The 7,500-nt window shown below is 50.2% G+C and overlaps 1 protein-coding gene and 12 non-coding genes across 13 annotated transcripts in view; 12 read left to right on the top strand and 1 right to left on the bottom strand.

Annotated features, from left to right (window-relative positions):
• Window positions 1-7,500, top strand: part of LOC130092588 (uncharacterized) — a 309,454-nt gene that overhangs the window by 86,492 nt on the left and 215,462 nt on the right. The window lies entirely within an intron of this gene.
• trnaf-gaa (transfer RNA phenylalanine (anticodon GAA)) lies at window positions 596-668 on the top strand. The gene has a single exon. It is a non-coding gene; the product is annotated as a tRNA-Phe (tRNA).
• trnaq-uug (transfer RNA glutamine (anticodon UUG)) lies at window positions 794-865 on the top strand. Its single transcript has one exon. It is a non-coding gene; the product is annotated as a tRNA-Gln (tRNA).
• On the top strand, window positions 1,074-1,145 carry trnaq-cug (transfer RNA glutamine (anticodon CUG)). The gene has a single exon. It is a non-coding gene; the product is annotated as a tRNA-Gln (tRNA).
• Window positions 2,864-2,935, top strand: trnap-agg (transfer RNA proline (anticodon AGG)). The gene has a single exon. It is a non-coding gene; the product is annotated as a tRNA-Pro (tRNA).
• trnaf-gaa (transfer RNA phenylalanine (anticodon GAA)) lies at window positions 3,198-3,270 on the top strand. The gene has a single exon. It is a non-coding gene; the product is annotated as a tRNA-Phe (tRNA).
• Window positions 3,396-3,467, top strand: trnaq-uug (transfer RNA glutamine (anticodon UUG)). Its single transcript has one exon. It is a non-coding gene; the product is annotated as a tRNA-Gln (tRNA).
• On the bottom strand, window positions 3,581-3,653 carry trnaa-agc (transfer RNA alanine (anticodon AGC)). The gene has a single exon. It is a non-coding gene; the product is annotated as a tRNA-Ala (tRNA).
• On the top strand, window positions 5,008-5,079 carry trnap-agg (transfer RNA proline (anticodon AGG)). Its single transcript has one exon. It is a non-coding gene; the product is annotated as a tRNA-Pro (tRNA).
• On the top strand, window positions 5,168-5,241 carry trnai-aau (transfer RNA isoleucine (anticodon AAU)). Its single transcript has one exon. It is a non-coding gene; the product is annotated as a tRNA-Ile (tRNA).
• Window positions 5,340-5,412, top strand: trnaf-gaa (transfer RNA phenylalanine (anticodon GAA)). Its single transcript has one exon. It is a non-coding gene; the product is annotated as a tRNA-Phe (tRNA).
• On the top strand, window positions 5,538-5,609 carry trnaq-uug (transfer RNA glutamine (anticodon UUG)). Its single transcript has one exon. It is a non-coding gene; the product is annotated as a tRNA-Gln (tRNA).
• Window positions 5,819-5,890, top strand: trnaq-cug (transfer RNA glutamine (anticodon CUG)). The gene has a single exon. It is a non-coding gene; the product is annotated as a tRNA-Gln (tRNA).

Raw genomic sequence — 7,500 nt, 5'->3', positions numbered from 1 at the left:
AATGTGGATTTTGTTCTCATAAGGAGGGCACCAGTAACTTGTAACCTATCAGGCATCAGGTCAATCGATTTGGCATACGCCCATATGTACTAGCGTTTTTTGTAGGTCAAGTTCTCACAAAGCAAAGAGACCGTATTTCCTCTGTGTCGGCAACTTTGCACTGGCTACCGTTTAGTTGTACATTTAATTAAACCTTTGTGCTTTAAGCCTGGCAAACGGAAATGTTTTCGGCCAGGCAGCAGCAGGTAGGACATGTGTGTGTTGGCTCGTTGGTCTAGGGGTATGATTCTCGCTTAGGGTGAGAGAGGTCCCGGGTTCAAATCCCGGACGAGCCTGTTCTCAGGCTTTGCTTTTAATCTCTTCAAGCTGACTAGGGCAACTAGGATATTCCTGGGAAATTGGGGATAAAAGGAGTCAGAGCGGGGCAGGTTAGCTCAGTTGGTTAGAGCGTGGTGCTAATAACGCCAAGGTCGTGGGTTCGATCCCTGTACTGGCCACACTTTTGCTCTCTGGGACCCTCAGCTCTGCTCACCTCGAAAGTGACGGGCGGTCTCCCAGAAATCCCTGCTGGACAAACCATTTGCCGGTAGACCTGGCCGAAATAGCTCAGTTGGGAGAGCGTTAGACTGAAGATCTAAAGGTCCCTGGTTCGATCCCGGGTTTCGGCAGAGCAACCTGGTTCCTGTGTTTTTGGTCGAGGGTCTCCAGTGAGCAAACGTCATCTCCTGTTAACCTGATTCCACCTAGCCTCATCACTATCTGCCTCTCAGACGGCCAGAGACCAGCGTGTGGTGGTTCCATGGTGTAATGGTTAGCACTCTGGGCTTTGAATCCAGCGATCCGAGTTCAAATTTCGGTGGAACCTTTTTAGCTTGTTTTGCGGAAGGGCGGGAAAAAACAGAGCTGATGCGCAACTGCTGATGTGGCGGTGAAACTGGCACTCTAAAAGCCAGTCGAGATCGGGGAAACATGGGCTTAAAAAGAAAAGGCTTCACGTGCTCTTTGCTGTCGCGCTTCTGGGCTGAATGACTAAACACCTCTGCTGCTCGGTGGGAAAAGGCTACCCACGCCAAGGTTCCATGGTGTAATGGTTAGCACTCTGGACTCTGAATCCAGCGATCCGAGTTCAAATCTCGGTGGGACCTGCTTTTGCCAGGAATGTGCGCAGGACCTCGTCCGAAAAAAACTTTTCTGATTCCACCTAGCCTCATCGCTATCTGCCTCTCAGACGACCAGAGACCAGCGTGTGGTGGTTCCATGGTGCAATGGTTAGCACTCTGGGCTTTGAATCCAGCGATCCAAGTTCAAATCTCGGTGGAAACTTTTTAACTTGTTTTGCGGAAGGGCGGGAAAAAACAGAGCTGATGCGCAACTGCTGATGTGGCGGTGAAACTGAACATCCCTTTGAAGTGAGCGTAAAAGGGCAGTACACCGCGTGGAGAATGCAGGCATCGATCCCGCTAGCTCTCGCATGCTAAGCGAGCGCTCTACCATTTGAGCTAATTCCCCTCGACGATGTGGTGAGAAGGTGTCCATCCCACAGCATGTGTGAAAGTGCTGCAGCGTGGTTTCCAATGCCCACAAAGCAAAGAGACCGTATTTCCTCTGTGTCGGCAACTTTGCACTGGCTACCGTTTAGTTGTACATTTAATTAAACCTTTGTGCTTTAAGCCTTGCAAACGGAAATGTTTGCGGCCAGGCAGCAGCAGGAAGGATGTGTGTGTGTTGGCTCGTTGGTCTAGGGGTATGATTGCTCAGTTGCCTCGTGTGCAAAGAAGACAGCGGGTGTTATGTGAGAGTTTACATCAGCTCAAGTTTGCTGTGGCGCGTGCATGGAATGTTCATGTTTTGTTCCGGGTGGTGGAGGCCTGTGTTCCAGAGAGGTCCTGCTCAAAACTCCTTTTAAAACACCATCGAGCATCTGCAATAGCTTCCGACTTTGATCGAATGTGGATTTTGTTCTCATAAGGAGGGCACCAGTAACTTGTAACCTATCAGGCATCAGGTCAATCGATTTGGCATACGCCCATATGTACTAGCGTTTTTTGTAGGTCAAGTTCCGGTTTGACAGACCCGAAACGGAACTTTAGCTCCGGGTTGTGATTGTGCATATTACTGGCCTGCTCTACTGGGTGAAATTGTATCCCCCAACAACATATATGGCTTAAACAAAAAAAGTACACTCTGAGCCTGGCTCTAGGCTTAACCCTGACTTTACCCGCGAGACGCTATGCCAAGCCTGTGCGAAATGTGAGGCTCCGGATGACGGGCGTAATTTAGGCACGGATAAAAACCGCGACCAGCCCCAAGCAGCTCACAGCGGCTGCCCGGCTAGCTCAGTCGGTAGAGCATGAGACTCTTAATCTCAGGGTCGTGGGTTTGAGCCCCACGTTGGGCGTATCCATTAGCGTATCTAGTCTGAATCCAGCGATCCGAGTTCAAATCTCGGTGGGACCTGCTTCTGCCAAGTTTGCTGTGGCGCGTGCATGGAATGTTCATGTTTTGTTCCGGGTGGTGGAGGCCTGTGTTCCAGAGTGGTCCTGCTCAAAACTCCTTTTAAAACACCATCGAGCATCTGCAATAGCTTCCGACTTTGATCGAATGTGGATTTTGTTCTCATAAGGAGGGCACCAGTAACTTGTAACCTATCAGGCATCAGGTCAATCGATTTGGCATACGCCCATATGTACTAGCGTTTTTTGTAGGTCAAGTTCTCACAAAGCAAAGAGACCGTATTTCCTCTGTGTCGGCAACTTTGCACTGGCTACCGTTTAGTTGTACATTTAATTAAACCTTTGTGCTTTAAGCCTGGCAAACGGAAATGTTTTCGGCCAGGCAGCAGCAGGAAGGACATGTGTGTGTTGGCTCGTTGGTCTAGGGGTATGATTCTCGCTTAGGGTGCGAGAGGTCCCGGGTTCAAATCCCGGACGAGCCCGTTCTCAGGCTTTGCTTTTAATCTCTTCAAGCTGACTAGGGCAACTAGGATATTCCTGGGAAATTGGGGATAAAAGGAGTCAGAGCGGGGCCGGTTAGCTCAGTTGGTTAGCTCAGTTGGTGCTAATAACGCCAAGGTCGTGGGTTCGATCCCCGTCCTGGCCACACTTTTGCTCTCTGGGACCCTCAGCTCTGCTCACCTCGAAAGTGACGGGCGGTCTCCCAGAAATCCCTGCTGGACAAACCATTTGCCGGTAGACCTGGCCGAAATAGCTCAGTTGGGAGAGCGTTAGACTGAAGATCTAAAGGTCCCTGGTTCGATCCCGGGTTTCGGCAGAGCAACCTGGTTCCTGTGTTTTTGGTCGAGGGTCTCCAGTGAGCAAACGTCATCTCCTGTTAACCTGATTCCACCTAGCCTCATCACTATCTGCCTCTCAGACGGCCAGAGACCAGCGTGTGGTGGTTCCATGGTGTAATGGTTAGCACTCTGGGCTTTGAATCCAGCGATCCGAGTTCAAATCTCGGTGGAACCTTTTTAGCTTGTTTTGCGGAAGGGCGGGAAAAAACAGAGCTGATGCGCAACTGCTGATGTGGCGGTGAAACTGAACATCCCTTTGAAGTGAGCGTAAAAGGGCAGTACACCACGTGGAGAATGCGGGCATCGATCCCGCTACCTCTCGCATGCTAAGCGAGCGCTCTACCATTTGAGCTAATTCCCCTCGACGATGTGGTGAGAAGGTGTCCATCCCACAGCATGTGTGAAAGTGCTGCAGCGTGGTTTCCAATGCCCACAAAGCAAAGAGACCGTATTTCCTCTGTGTCGGCAACTTTGCACTGGCTACCGTTTAGTTGTACATTTAATTAAACCTTTGTGCTTTAAGCCTTGCAAACGGAAATGTTTGCGGCCAGGCAGCAGCAGGAAGGATGTGTGTGTGTTGGCTCGTTGGTCTAGGGGTATGATTGCTCAGTTGCCTCGTGTGCAAAGAAGACAGCGGGTGTTATGTGAGAGTTTACATCAGCTCAAGTTTGCTGTGGCGCGTGCATGGAATGTTCATGTTTTGTTCCGGGTGGTGGAGGCCTGTGTTCCAGAGAGGTCCTGCTCAAAACTCCTTTTAAAACACCATCGAGCATCTGCAATAGCTTCCGACTTTGATCGAATGTGGATTTTGTTCTCATAAGGAGGGCACCAGTAACTTGTAACCTATCAGGCATCAGGTCAATCGATTTGGCATACGCCCATATGTACTAGCGTTTTTTGTAGGTCAAGTTCCGGTTTGACAGACCCGAAACGGAACTTTAGCTCCGGGTTGTGATTGTGCATATTACTGGCCTGCTCTACTGGGTGAAATTGTATCCCCCAACAACATATATGGCTTAAACAAACAAAGTACACTCTGAGCCTGGCTCTAGGCTTAACCCTGACTTTACCCGCGAGACGCTATGCCAAGCCTGTGCGAAATGTGAGGCTCCGGATGACGGGCGCAATTTAGGCACGGATAAAAACCGCGACCAGCCCCAAGCAGCTCGCAGCGGCTGCCCGGCTAGCTCAGTTGGTAGAGCATGAGACTCTTAATCTCAGGGTCGAGGGTTCGAGCCCCACGTTGGGCGTATCTATTAGCGTATCTACTCTGAATCCAGCGATCCGAGTTCAAATCTCGGCGGGACCTGCTTCTGCCAAGTTTGCTGTGGCGCGTGCATGGAATGTTCATGTTTTGTTCCGGGTGGTGGAGGCCTGTGTTCCAGAGTGGTCCTGCTCAAAACTCCTTTTAAAACACCATCGAGCATCTGCAATAGCTTCCGACTTTGATCGAATGTGGATTTTGTTCTCATAAGGAGGGCACCAGTAACTTGTAACCTATCAGGCATCAGGTCAATCGATTTGGCATACGCCCATATGTACTAGCGTTTTTTGTAGGTCAAGTTCTCACAAAGCAAAGAGACCGTATTTCCTCTGTGTCGGCAACTTTGCACTGGCTACCGTTTAGTTGTACATTTAATTAAACCTTTGTGCTTTAAGCCTGGAAAACGGAAATGTTTTCGGCCAGGCAGCAGCAGGAAGGACATGTGTGTGTTGGCTCGTTGGTCTAGGGGTATGATTCTCGCTTAGGGTGCGAGAGGTCCCGGGTTCAAATCCCGGACGAGCCCGTTCTCAGGCTTTGCTTTTAATCTCTTCAAGCTGACTAGGGCAACTAGGATATTCCTGGGAAATTGGGGATAAAAGGAGTCAGATCGGGGCCGGTTAGCTCAGTTGGTTAGAGCGTGGTGCTAATAACGCCAAGGTCGTGGGTTCGATCCCCGTACTGGCCACACTTTTGCTCTCTGGGACCCTCAGCTCTGCTCACCTCGAAAGTGACGGGCGGTCTCCCAGAAATCCCTGCTGGACAAACCATTTGCCAGTAGACCTGGCCGAAATAGCTCAGTTGGGAGAGCGTTAGACTGAAGATCTAAAGGTCCCTGGTTCGATCCCGGGTTTCGGCAGAGCAACCTGGTTCCTGTGTTTTTGGTCGAGGGTCTCCAGTGAGCAAACGTCATCTCCTGTTAACCTGATTCCACCTAGCCTCATCACTATCTGCCTCTCAGACGGCCAGAGACCAGCGTGTGGTGGTTCCATGGTGTAATGGTTAGCACTCTGGGCTTTGAATCCAGCGATCCGAGTTCAAATCTCGGTGGAACCTTTTTAGCTTGTTTTGCGGAAGGGCGGGAAAAAAACAGAGCTGATGCGCAACTGCTGATGTGGCGGTGAAACTGGCACTCTAAAAGCCAGTCGAGATCGGGGAAACATGGGCTTAAAAAGAAAAGGCTTCACGTGCTCTTTGCTGTCGCGCTTCTGGGCTGAATGACTAAACACCTCTGCTGCTCGGTGGGAAAAGGCTACCCACGCCAAGGTTCCATGGTGTAATGGTTAGCACTCTGGACTCTGAATCCAGCGATCCGAGTTCAAATCTCGGTGGGACCTGCTTTTGCCAGGAATGTGCGCAGGACCTCGTCCGAAAAAAACTTTTCTGATTCCACCTAGCCTCATCGCTATCTGCCTCTCAGACGACCAGAGACCAGCGTGTGGTGGTTCCATGGTGCAATGGTTAGCACTCTGGGCTTTGAATCCAGCGATCCAAGTTCAAATCTCGGTGGAAACTTTTTAACTTGTTTTGCGGAAGGGCGGGAAAAAACAGAGCTGATGCGCAACTGCTGATGTGGCGGTGAAACTGAACATCCCTTTGAAGTGAGCGTAAAAGGGCAGTACACTGCGTGGAGAATGCAGGCATCGATCCCGCTAGCTCTCGCATGCTAAGCGAGCGCTCTACCATTTGAGCTAATTCCCCTCGACGATGTGGTGAGAAGGTGTCCATCCCACAGCATGTGTGAAAGTGCTGCAGCGTGGTTTCCAATGCCCACAAAGCAAAGAGACCGTATTTCCTCTGTGTCGGCAACTTTGCACTGGCTACCGTTTAGTTGTACATTTAATTAAACCTTTGTGCTTTAAGCCTTGCAAACGGAAATGTTTGCGGCCAGGCAGCAGCAGGAAGGATGTGTGTGTGTTGGCTCGTTGGTCTAGGGGTATGATTGCTCAGTTGCCTCGTGTGCAAAGAAGACAGCGGGTGTTATGTGAGAGTTTACATCAGCTCAAGTTTGCTGTGGCGCGTGCATGGAATGTTCATGTTTTGTTCCGGGTGGTGGAGGCCTGTGTTCCAGAGAGGTCCTGCTCAAAACTCCTTTTAAAACACCATCGAGCATCTGCAATAGCTTCCGACTTTGATCGAATGTGGATTTTGTTCTCATAAGGAGGGCACCAGTAACTTGTAACCTATCAGGCATCAGGTCAATCGATTTGGCATACGCCCATATGTACTAGCGTTTTTTGTAGGTCAAGTTCCGGTTTGACAGACCCGAAACGGAACTTTAGCTCCGGGTTGTGATTGTGCATATTACTGGCCTGCTCTACTGGGTGAAATTGTATCCCCCAACAACATATATGGCTTAAACAAAAAAAGTACACTCTGAGCCTGGCTCTAGGCTTAACCCTGACTTTACCCGCGAGACGCTATGCCAAGCCTGTGCGAAATGTGAGGCTCCGGATGACGGGCGTAATTTAGGCACGGATAAAAACCGCGACCAGCCCCAAGCAGCTCACAGCGGCTGCCCGGCTAGCTCAGTCGGTAGAGCATGAGACTCTTAATCTCAGGGTCGTGGGTTTGAGCCCCACGTTGGGCGTATCCATTAGCGTATCTACTCTGAATCCAGCGATCCGAGTTCAAATCTCAGCGGGACCTGCTTCTGCCAAGTTTGCTGTGGCGCGTGCATGGAATGTTCATGTTTTGTTCCGGGTGGTGGAGGCCTGTGTTCCAGAGTGGTCCTGCTCAAAACTCCTTTTAAAACACCATCGAGCATCTGCAATAGCTTCCGACTTTGATCGAATGTGGATTTTGTTCTCATAAGGAGGGCACCAGTAACTTGTAACCTATCAGGCATCAGGTCAATCGATTTGGCATACGCCCATATGTACTAGCGTTTTTTGTAGGTCAAGTTCTCACAAAGCAAAGAGACCGTATTTCCTCTGTGTCGGCAACT

The sequence above is a fragment of the Rhinichthys klamathensis genome, unplaced genomic scaffold, assembly GCF_029890125.1.
Source record: "Rhinichthys klamathensis goyatoka isolate OS25496 unplaced genomic scaffold, OSU_Roscu_1.1 h1tg000176l_1, whole genome shotgun sequence".
Classification (NCBI taxonomy): Eukaryota; Metazoa; Chordata; class Actinopteri; order Cypriniformes; family Leuciscidae; genus Rhinichthys; species Rhinichthys klamathensis.
The sequence above is the reverse complement of the archived record's forward strand: the minus strand, read 5'-3'. Positions and strand labels throughout refer to the sequence as shown.